Below are 12,469 nucleotides of genomic sequence, written 5' to 3' on the forward strand. Positions count from 1 at the left end.
TTTCCCATCCTTTTACATCTCACTGTCACCAGCCCAGCTCCTAGATCAGCCTCTCCTCAGCCTTCCTGCTAACCCATCCCTCCCACTCCTTCCTCTCCCCTGGATATAGCAGATTTAGTTAGATACCCTGGTTCCAGTCCCAGCTTTGCCCCTGATGAGTTGTGTGCCCTAAGCAGGTAGCTAATTCCCTTGACCTCTCCAGGCTTCCTCATCTAAATTCATTCATAGGGCCAAATTCATTTACTCACTCAACAAATTCAACACATATTTATTGAGTGTCTACTATGAGCCAGGCCCTGGGAGTATAGCACTGACTAAGAAAGATATCTCCCTGCCTTCATGGAATGGGTGAAGAAAGAAGAAAACAGCTCTGATTTCAGGCAATGAGAAATGCTCTGCTGGAAATAAAACAAGGTGTGGTGATGGAGAGTTCCCTGAGGGGGCCTCTCTGCTGAGGTGATATTTCAGCTAGAGGGAGCGCAAGAACATAGGCACTGAGATGGCAACGCACTAAGCTCTTCACAATTTTTTATCTAACTCTTTCCCCAACTCAGATACATTTAGTGAATCCTTGCCTGGAATATTAGGTTAAAACTTGTTGTGTTGGAGGCCTTCCTCTCCCGGGTCCTAATCTACCTTCTCAACCTTGTACAAAAGGATCCCAGCTCAAATCTAAGTAGAATTAGATCTGTCTAGGCATGTCTGGCAACAGGGTAGCACACCCTGCCAGGAGCCTGTTTGCCTAAGGAATGAGAAGCCTCCAAGGAGAAAGCTCATCTTGGTTAAAGGGGGGGCCTGCCCTGTGAGACTGACAGAGTAATAGATTCTTATCCCTCCAAGGCTCTACTGGTAGGTTTTGTCTCTCAGATACCTCCCCGCCTAACCCAGATCCACAACTAGCCCAGTTCCTGGGATAGAGAGTGGGGAGCCCTGGGACGCAGCTGGCTTGCTTGGGACCTTTTGTGAGGGAGTGACCCAGAGGGGAGACAGACTTCTCCTTGACTTTACCAGAGTGCCTGAGCAGCTTACATTCCTGGAAGGCTCCCATCAGAGCAGAAATGGCTTCCCAAAGGCACATGAAATGGTCAGGACTTAAGGTGGTACAAATGAGCAGGTGGAGACAACAGCCAAGGAAACTGAAGTTAAGCGGGGGGCTCCCCATATTGGTCAGGATCTGGGTAGGAAACTCACAATCCTCTCAAAAGGGGTGGCTCAAGGAAGGTTAAAGAATGGATCTTTTATGGGGATGTGGGCAGGATTAAGGAAAACCTATAAGAGACTGGTGTAGTACTCTAGGGCTAGTTTAGGGGAAGCTGTTAACACCTGGAAGCCTAAAAGGGAAAAGGGAAGAAGTGGTTACTGGAGCCAACCAACAGGCCAGAGCTGGAGCTGTCGAAGGCCTTAGGGAAAGATGCACAGCCACTGACAAGCTGGGCCAGCGGGAAGGAGCTGCCTTCCAACTTCCTGCCAGTGCCTAGCCCTGGCCAAACCCCATCAGAAGCCAAAGGGCAGTGGGGTCAAGGCCAGCCACTGAGGTCAGCCTCCAGGACACAGGGCAGGGTGGAGAAGAGCGAAGAGGGAGACTGGAAGGGACACAGAATAGTCGGCATACCCCTTCGTCTCTTAGCAACCACAGGCTGATGAGGTGTCAGGAAACTGCAATGACACTAATCACCCCTACTCTTCTCCTTACCAACACTCTCTCCCTCGGAAACAGGGATGAATATCCTTGCACTCCTATTCAGAACACAGGACTTAAAAAGACTAGCGTGCAAACCCCAGGTCTGTCACTGCATCAGTTTCTGGGGGGCTGCTGTTACAAGTTACACCACCTGGAGGCTTAAAACAACAGAAATGTATTCTCTCAAAGTTCTGGAAGCTAGGGACTTCCCTGGTGGTCCAGTGGTTAAGACTCCCTGCTCCCAATGCAAGGGGCCTGGGTTCGATCCCTGGTCAGTTAACTAGATCCCGTGGGCCACGACGAATATCCCACATGCCACAACTAAGACCCGGCTCAGCCAAATAAATAAATAAATATTAAAAAAAAGAAAAAAGTTCTGTAAGCTAGAAGTCTCGAATCAAAACATACAAAGCTACTATATGCAACTGACTATATGTAACTGGTGTATGAAAAGACAAGCTGTTCAATGGAACAGACTAAAAATCTAGAAAAGAAGAGCAACTGCATACTGGAATTTAGTATATGACAAAGATAGCCTCTCAATCAGTGGAGAATACCGTGTATTTTTCAATAAATAATCTTGAGACAATGGGACAGCCTTCTGAGATAAAATAAAATATGCATATTTCACCCCATATGGCAAAATAAATTCCTGAAGAATCAAATATTTAAATATTAAAAATGACATCATGAAACTACTACAACAAACCGTGGGAGAATTTTTTTATTGTTATATTTGGGAGAGGCAGGCCTTTCTAAGAATGACACCGTAGTAGAAGTCATTAAAAACTTGCTTAATATGTTCAGTTACATAAATATAGAATTTTTTTCCCATGGGAAAATAAACACCATAAGCAGAGTCAACAGACGAATGAGAAGCTGGAATAACATATTTGCCAATTATATCACAGACCAAGAGCTAATTTCCTTAATATTTAAACAGCTCTCACAAATCAATAAGAAAAAGACTAATTCAACAGAAAAGTGGAAAGGCTATAAACAGTCCACAAAAGAGGAAATATAAATGGTTCTTAAACATATAAAAATATGCTTCTCTTCACTCTTAACAAGAGAAATGCAAATTAAAACTACAGCAAGACAGCATTTTTCACGTACAGGGTGGCAAGGGTCAGTAGTGTTTGCTAACACATGGTGTTAGCCACTCTCTTATCCTGCTGGCATGTCCTCACAACCCCCAGAGAGAGTAACTGGTAAAATCCATCAGTTGGCAATATTTTAACTGGATATGCTCTGTGGCCAAACAATCGCACTCTAAGATTGTATTTTACAAATATATGCTCACATGTGCTTAAAAATATATATATGAGCAAAGATACTCTTTGCAGCAGTGTTATGGCAGATCAGAAATAATCTAAATGTGGACTCACACAATGGAATACTATCATTCAGAAAAAACAGGGGGTAGAATTAAGGTCCTCTATTTGTCCTAATATGGAACTATGTCTAAGACATATAAGGGTGAACTTATAAAGCCAAGTGCAAGGGAAGGAGTGCTGAGGGAACCATCAGACGCTGGCTGCCTGAGTCTACCAGCCAGCACCACACCCAGATGTACATTCACCGTGTCCCTAAGGAAGCTGAGCCTTCTGGGCTGCTCCCTCACGTAGGCCCCTGCCAAGGCCCTGGGAGGGACCCTGGCAATGTGCTCACACAGTCCTGTGTTTTTGTAAAATCTGCAAAAGATATTTTAACCCCAGCTGATAAGACCACTGTGTCTTTCCTTTCACACTTCCCTCTGTCACACTTCCCCTTGAGTCAGGTGGTATTGGTACAGCCAAGGGCATTTGGGGGATCCGGCTAAGGGGAAGGTGGGTTGGAGACACATTAATTGCAGGTTGATGGGACAGATTTATGTGGCTTGCAGTAACTTCCCCACAGAGTCAAGTTATTGCTTGCTGTCCCTGTGTTGAAATGGCTTCCAGAAGTATTCCTATTGCCCGCTGTGTCACCTCATCCAGGATGGTCACACCAAGGTATAGGTCACACAAACTGCACATCAAGCAATTAGTAAGAATTTTAGAATACCATATTTTTCTGGATATTACAGCGTTTGTGATATTTATGTTTTTTAAAATGTGCAATTTAGCTTGACTTTTCTATGTTTTGTACCAAAATTAAAAGCAAAATGCTGAATCCCTTGCTAACCTCTATTTTTAGGGGGAAAAAAAAGTCTACTGTCCGGAGTGTCCTTTCTATTGGCTTAGACCTCAGGAGTCCAGGTAGCCTGATACTACCTGTTTGGACCCCCCAAAAGGAAACTTCTATTAGCAGGAAACATATGTCCTCTATTCGATAACGGCCCTTTGTCTCCCCTACAGATTCCCCAAATCCAAGTTTCTCATACCTAAAGCATTTGCTCCCTGCCTCTCCTCAATTACATTACAAATTAACAGACTATCTCCCGTGTTTCACTGTTGGCAAACACTCAGGTAATACAACCTTTCAGCGGGTGCTGGTATTTCTGTGGGACAGACTCCTAGAAACAGAATTGCTACACTAAAGGCTGTGCTTGCTTAGATTGTTCTCCAGAATTATGGTGCACTCAAACCATGGAAAATTATGTGGCCAATAAAAATAATGAGGTAGATGGTTGACCAATTCCTCAAAGTCAGGGAGCAGGGCACAGGCTGCGAAACAAAACATAGAGCATGATTTTAAGATGAGGGCAGGTGAGGGCAGGTAGGCAGTACTGGAGAAAATTTCCACTTTCTGCTTCAGCGTCCATTACCTCTTTTCAATATTTTAAAATATTTTTTAATGAGCAGGCACTGCCTTTATAAATTTTTTTAAATTATTTATTTATTTATTTATTTATTTTTTATTTTTGGCTGTGTTGGGTCTTCGTTTCTGTGCGAGGGCTTTCTCTAGTTGCGGCAAGCGGGGACCACTCTTCATCGCGGTGCGCGGGCCTCTTATAATTTTTTAATATTAACTGGATGAAGGCATACCTGTTGTTATACAAATATATCACTACCTAAGGAGGAGAATCTTCCTTCCGTTATTAAGAACGTTCTAACGGACATCTCGCTCTCAAACTCACTTCTGAAACAGAGATCATCCCTAAGATTTTAGGATTACTGTTTATCTTGGCTTGAGCTGGCAAAGAGAGTCTCTGTCTCCCACATCATTCCAGATACGGCGATTTCTGCCTGCCTCGATCCTGGCATGTTTCCAGCCCTTCCTACAACAAGGCCGGGGCGGGGCTCATGGGGATCTGCTCCCTAGGGTCCCGGGGACACCGGTGGACGCTGGTGGCTACCACGTTTTCCCCATGTTTATGGCCATGAGACACTGGTGCACTTTTGGTAATTGTTGCAAAATACCAAGAGCTCTGTGGGTGTGAGGCTATGGCTTTGAGGCTGGGTGGAAGGATTTTTAGGGTGAGTAGCTGTGGAGAGGCTGGAGGTCTGGCGGTGGAAACAGCACAGTGTGTGCTGGGGCAAATGCAGACTTGCCTGGAGGCCACTGATGGCGGGGGGCACAGCTGGTCAAGTGGGACTCCAGCGGTCAGAGGCCATCACAAGTCAAGCAAAGCAGGGTAGGCTGTGGGGAGCTTTGAGGCGGGGTCTCTAACAAGGCTATGACTAATTAAAACCACTCTGGGCTTCCCTGGTGGCGCAGTGGTTGAGAATCTGCCTGCCAATGCAGTGGACACGGGTTCGAGCCCTGGTCCGGGAGGATCCCACGTGCCGCGGAGCAACTAGGCCCGTGAGCCACAACTACTGAGCCTGCGCGTCTGGAGCCTGTGCTCTGCAACAAGAGAGGCCGCAATAGTGAGAGGCCCGCGCACCGCGATGAAGAGTGGCCCCCGCTTGCCGGCAACTAGAGAAAGCCATCGCACAGAAACGAAGACCCCACAGAGCCATAAATAAATAAATAAATAAATAAAATTTTAAAAAAAAAAAAAAACACTCTGGAGCTATGACCACCTCCCAGTCCCTGGCCTCTCCCATCCCATCAATCATCAAGTCTTGTAGACTGATTTCTCTTTTCTTCAACCAGTAAGTATTGAGTGCCTACCATGTGCCAAACCGTGTTCTGGGTGCTGGAGGTACATCAGTGATCACGGTCCCTGCTCTCATGGAACCTGTTTCTAGAGATGAACAACAACAACAACAAAAAGACATAATGATTTCATTGTAACTGTATCAAGTGTTATGAAACTAAAGGAGAACTAAAAGTCCTGCAGGTTGTTTTTAATTAACTTTATTTGCCTGTGTTTCCTAAACTGACCTCAGAAATTACCACTCCCCCTTATTTTGTACATATAGACTTTATTTTTAGAGCAGTTTTAGGCTCTTAGCAAAGTTGAGTGGAAAGTACAGAGTTCCCACGTCTCCTCTCTTCACATATGCACCGCCTGCCTCACTATCAACATCCCACATGGTACTTTTGTAACAATAGATGAATCAACATTGACACATCATTGCCAGCCAAAGTCGATAGTTTACATTAGGGCCCTATTTTAAAATATATATATAACAATGTAATAACACTGAGACTCACAGCTGCAGGCAGGAGGGAGCCTAGCGCTTTCTAAGAAGGAAGTGGCATTCTTAGGTTAGTGTTTTGCACAAACAATTCATTCACTGCTTCTTCTTATCTGACCCATGAATGTGTCCTTATCTTCTGAGATTTATTTGGTTTAGATGCCGCAGACTGCATTTGCCCAGGCTACTGCAATGACCTTTAAAGTAGTCTGCTGGTCACCAGACCATCCCCCCCACCTTCACCCCTGATTTGACTCAGAATCCAGATTCCCCAGGTAACAGAAGAATACCACTTTCGCTGTGGCATGAGTTTGCTCAGACATTTTCAGTAACTCTCTACCAGTCATTTTCCAATATTCTTATCTGTGGAACCCATTTGGTGATGACAGTAGAATATAGTGATTAAAAGCATAGGCTCTGATTTCTGTAGCCCAGAGATGACATTCTAGCTTGAAGAATCCCAATTTCTTCATCTTTAAAGAGAGGATGATAATACTACCTGGTCAAGGAGACGGGAGATTGTGGGGTATTAAATGAGATAAAACACACAAAGTGCTTACTAGAGTATGAAATAAACACTTGATAATCATTAGCTCTTAGTGTTGTTGTTATTACTACTGTTCATAGGAAATCTTAAAGGAAGTCTAAAATATGAGATATAATCAGTGCATATGATTTGAACACCATGGTTCTACTCAGCCTGCAGGACTAATCTCTCAGCCCAGTCTGATACCCCTCTACCCCCAAATTCACTGTTCACCTTTACAACATTCATACCATACTGATCCATTCACTTTGCACAGATATGTCACAGACTCTCTGAACTTTTGTCCATGCTGTTCTTTCACTTCCTCTCTACCCATCGAAACCCTATCTACAATCTGAGGTCTCAATCAAATACTACTTCCCACTTCCTTCTGAAGATTCTCTTGGCCATTCCAACCTCTTCTTTGACCAAGTAGCACTCACTATCTTTACCAGCTGTTTCCAAACTTTCCCTTCTCGTTCTTCTTCCTCCCACCCTGGAGAATTCACATGCCAGATATACTCTCTGAGTATGACCACAGTTGTGCAAAATTCCTAGTTACAATGCTACTGGTCTCTCACGCAATAAGGTATATTAGAATGCAAGTGAGTGTGAGTGGCAGTTTTTATAGGCATAAACGTAAAGATGCTCTGTTTCATCAAGAAGAATTATTCACTAGTGTAGTGGGTTGAATAGCGTCCCACCAAAATTCATGCCTACCTGGAACCTCCGAATATGATATTATTTGGAAATGACGTCTGAAATTATTTGCAGACGTCATCAATTAAGATGAGGTCATATGAGGTCATACTGGATTAGAGTGGGCTCTGAATCTAATGGCTGGTGTCCTTGTAAGAAGAGGAGAGGACACACAGAGACACAGAGGAGACACGTGGAGGAGAAGACCATATGAAGATGGAGACAGAGAGAGATTGGAGTGATGCAAGTGGGGAACAAGCCAAGGATCACCGGGAACCACCAGCAGCTGGGAGAGGCAAGGAAAGATTCTTCCCCAGAGCCTTCAGAAGAGCATGGCCCTGCTGACACCCTGATATTGGACTTCTGGCCTCCAGAACTGTAAAAAAATAAATTTCTGTTGTTTTAAGCCACTCAGTTGGTGGTAATTTTTCAAGGCAGCCACAGGGAACTAACTAATACAACTAGCTTCAACATTTAAACTATTTTTAGTAAAAAAAAAAAAAAAAATTTGTGCGCCACTTTATAATGCCTCAGGCCTCCCCACCGTGGCAAGTAATCCGAATGATCTATAGGATGCATTTGACCTCATCACATATCGTCTTCCAGGGTTATCGCCTAAAATTCTAGAAGACAGCAGTCACAAACAGTGGTCAGCAGGAGACCTACTGGCTGAGCAGAGCCTGGGATAAGCAATAGAGCGTGATGGGGGCTCTGATGAGCTGGAGATGGAATGTCTAGTCTAAATGGGCCAGCAGGTACTCAGCTCTAGCAACTTGCTGCCAAATCTCCCCTTTTTGCTGTGCGGCACATGGGATCTTAGTTCCCTGACCAGGGATCGAACCCGCACCCCCTGCAGTGGAAGAGCAGAGTCTTAACCACTGGACCACCAGGGAAGCCCAAATCGCCCTATTTTTCAAGAAAAAAAAAAATAGTAAACCTGATCTTTATGTGAAATAGAATTTTTTTTATTTTGGCAACTGTGGTAGACTGCAAAACATGGCCACACATTCCTCTCATCCCTATATGCACCCCCTTTGCAATGGCACCTTGCTGCTCCTCCCATCAGAGACGGAGTCTATTCCTCCACCCCACCCCACTGATTCTGGCCCAGCCTTGTGTCTTGAGGTGACCAATAGGACGCAGTGAGAGTGACATTTGCAATGTGAGCCAAGACCTCAAGGGGCCTTGAGACTCTGGCTTTCACCCCCTGGGAATGCTCTGCCATCACATAAAAGAGCTCAGGATCGCCTGAAGGAGGATGAGACCCCAAGTGTGGTCAGAGAGAAGCAAAGTCACCCCAGCCACTCCAGGCTTCCCAGCTGAGGCCTCAGACATGGGAGTGAGGCCATCTAGGACCAACCAGCTGAACTGCTGACTGATGTAGCTGCCTAACGGTGCCCAGGTGAGACCAGCAGAAGAACTACCAGGGTAAACCACAAGATCGCCAGGAAAAGTAAAGCATCATTGTTTTAAGCCACTAAGTAGGGGTGGTTTGTTACACAGCAATAAGCAGGCAGAATTATTAAAACACCATGCCAACCAAACAAACACCTCAGTCACCAGTTAGTGATCTCGTAAATGTGAACCCCTGGAAGACAGGAATCATATCTTATCAATCTTGATGTCCTCAGTGCCTACCATTACCTGATACTATTTAATCATTGCTTTGAGAACAATAAATACAGCTATGTGGCAAACTCCTGCACAGCTGCAGTATCTATGAGGATAGGTCTTTGCTGTACATGCCTTTTCAATCCCAGCAGAGACCAACACTTTTCCCTGCAGTTCTATATTCCTTACAAAAAGAGTGATTGTTAGATAATGAATTAGTAATGCAAATTGCATAATAGAATGGAATTTGGGATGGCTAATGAGCAATGAAGCCAGAGCAAATTTTGGTGACAGTGTTACGTTTGGGAGAACAAGAGGTCACCCTGACCGACTACAACCTTAGAGAAAAAACGAGGAGTCTTGATGGAGACAGGAGGTGCAACGTAGCCAGAGCCACCCAAAACTGGGAGACCCCCAAACCAGGTGAGACTGTGGTCAGTAGCCAATGGGGTGCTAAGTTAGGAAGTGCTAAAATTTCAGGATGGAGAAAATAATACCAAAACAACCTAAAATGGAATTGGAACTTAATCTCCTCTGCCTTGGAAAAACATTTCATGCTCTATATCTTCACTCATGTCAAGGGTAATAAAATGTTTCAACGCCTGGTTGAATCTAAGTACTATGGCTTCTTCTGCACAGCCAGGGCATGGGGGGCTGGCCAAGTACGAGGGCAGGCCAAGGCCTTGGCCAGCTTTCTTCCTCTGCCTGTTGCCACCATGAGGGACAAGGTACAAAGGAGACTTCTCTGAGACTGAGCAACATCCTTAAAGGGCCTAAGAATGGAGGGGGCGGGGGCACAGTGGGAGCTCAAAACAAGTTCTGCCCCTCATCTGTACAGACACCCAGCCCGTATAGCCATCTCCACTCCACCCTATCAGGGAGGGACTGGGCGCTTGGACATCCTGTATTTTATCTAGCAACCTTGAGAAGGAAGGTCACCTTCTGCAGTCTCCTCTGCATGCTGTCATTTGTTACATAAACCCCTGGCACATTAGAATTGGAAGCGACCTCAGACACTGTTTGGACCAGCCCAACCCCTGCATTTTACTACTTAAGAAGTGAGCGATATCCAAACAGGAGCATGAATCCCAGGGCCTTCGATTCCAAGTCTGAAGTTCAATCTCTGGACTGTCTCTCTGCCTCATTTGAAGGCAACCCTGCATGTTTACTTTTCGTCTGATTTCACCCATGTGATAAGGAATTGGCTGCAGTACCGTGGAAAAGATTGCTTGACCTGGAGTTAAGAGATAGCCTTAGAACCCCAGCTCTGTCCCTGCGGAGCTGTGTGACTCCTAGCATTACTTAAGCCCTCTGTGCTTCAGTTTCCTCATCTATGAAAAGGGAAAGAGTAATAGGAACAACTCCCCAGGATTGTTGGGAGAGGATTAAATGAGATGGGCTTTGCAAAGGGCTTGATGAGGCGCTTGGAGCAGAGTGAGCTCTACCCAAGTGTTATCTACTTCTGTTGCTGCTGTTCTTAGCACATATTTCTGAGCCTTGGTTTGGGGTTGCAGAAAACTTGGAGTTAAAACACATAAAGCATGCCCCTAATACATATCACAAAAAAATGGCAGCTTTTATTATTCACTGCACAAGGAGAGACAAAGAGTTATAAATATAAACACTGACCCTTGTCTTTAGGATCTTACAATCTAGTAGAGGAGACAGGGAAAGCTCCCTAAAAATAAATCTATGATTACTGGGGGCCACATGACTGATAATCCTGAGAAGGGGGAACCGATCTTCAAGGGGTGGTGTGTGAAATTGCAGAAGAGGATATGGGATGTGAAGTTCACAGGAGCAGGAACAGGGTCTTGCTTTTCTTAACCTTCCTCCTCCTCCCACCTGCCCACCCCACCCTTCACCTTGTTACTGCTGCCCCCTGGTGTCTGTCACCTTCCTAGCACTCCTGGGTGATAACCCAGGCGCTGTTCACTCCTGGGGCACTCTGGAGGGAAGGACTACCACCTACCCCAGGACACAGCCAAGCGTGATTGAAACTCAGCTAGGTCCTGCTGGGAAGGAAGGGGTCTCTTTTCTTCAGATTCTCCAGCCTGGACAAGGACACAAACAGCAACTGCCTAGATGGAGGGAAGGGAAGAAACCAGGAATTTATTGTACGGTGGAAAGTGCATCCAAAGTGCCTGTGACACATCCAAATGGATGCAAGGCCTGAGAGCAGTAGATGAAGAGGCTGTGTCTCCAAAAGTTACAAATCACGGAGCTTTAGAACGGATTGCCCCTCCCCCTACTAGAGCTTCAGCTTCACTCCCTCACTGGCATCAGTACATAAATATGCTTGTGTTTTTCCTTATAACAAAAATAAACATCTCAACCCTTTTCAAGATTCGTGGTTATATATTTTGTAGAATGTTTGCCAAGTGTTGTTTATTTGTTGCTTTCTTATGAATAAACTGAGGTTATGGGTTTGGGGGAAGGATATCACAGAGCTTATGTGAGATTCTTAATGCATCATATCAGGGGACACCTGATATCAAATGACTTATTGCTGGTGATGTTAACCTTGATCGCTTGGTTAAGGTGGTGTTTGCCTGTTTCTCTACTGTAAACTTGCTAATTTTCCCGTTTCCATATTCTATTTGTTAGAAGCAAGTCACTAAGTCCAGACCACATTCAAGACAAAAGGAATTAAGCTCCATCTTCTAGAGCAAGGGGTATCAAAGAATTTGGGACAGTTCATTAAAACCCTCACAGTAATTAGTAGGGCTAATTTTGGAGCAGATACTTTGAGGCTTTGCAAATATCCTGTTCTTCCTTAAAGTTTTACCTACTGATTTTAGTATTCATCAATGGATCTTGCCTGTAGCAATTATTACTATGATGGTCTCATAGGAGACCATCTACCATAGTAGATTTTCTAGTTCCCTCATTCCTTCTACATTTATTAACAGGAATTCTTCTGTAAAGATTTGTCCCTCTCCCCCAGTTAGTTATTTATTCAATCATTTATTGTAGCAGTGTGGACTTACAGAGATTTATTTTATTCTTTGAATTATAATCTAATATTATCATTATTTATTACATTGCTCATATTGTTTCAGCTTTGGCCATTGGAACATCTTTTGAGTTGCCTCTTGTGTCTTTTTGATATGCACCCCCCCCTTTTTTTGCACTTACTTTCTGGTAATGCAAGTTGCTCCAGGATTACCTTGTATTTCCCCTGCCCCAGCTCTAGAATTAGCCATTTTTCCAAGGAACCCTGGTTCCTTTTATTGGAGAATGGTTTTTAGAAGCCAACATCTGGATGCTAGGTGTCTTCATTGATAATGGGGTGCCACTCCTTTTAGGCTCTCTTAGCAGACAAAGCTAACAAATATATGTAATGTATATTAACCCCTATACACACCATATCTATATTTATCTCTGTATCTATTTGTGTATGTGCGTGTATTTTATATATATTTATATAAAACAGATATC

The sequence above is a fragment of the Balaenoptera borealis genome (assembly GCF_965194805.1).
Source record: "Balaenoptera borealis genome assembly, chromosome: 3".
Classification (NCBI taxonomy): domain Eukaryota; kingdom Metazoa; phylum Chordata; class Mammalia; order Artiodactyla; family Balaenopteridae; genus Balaenoptera; species Balaenoptera borealis.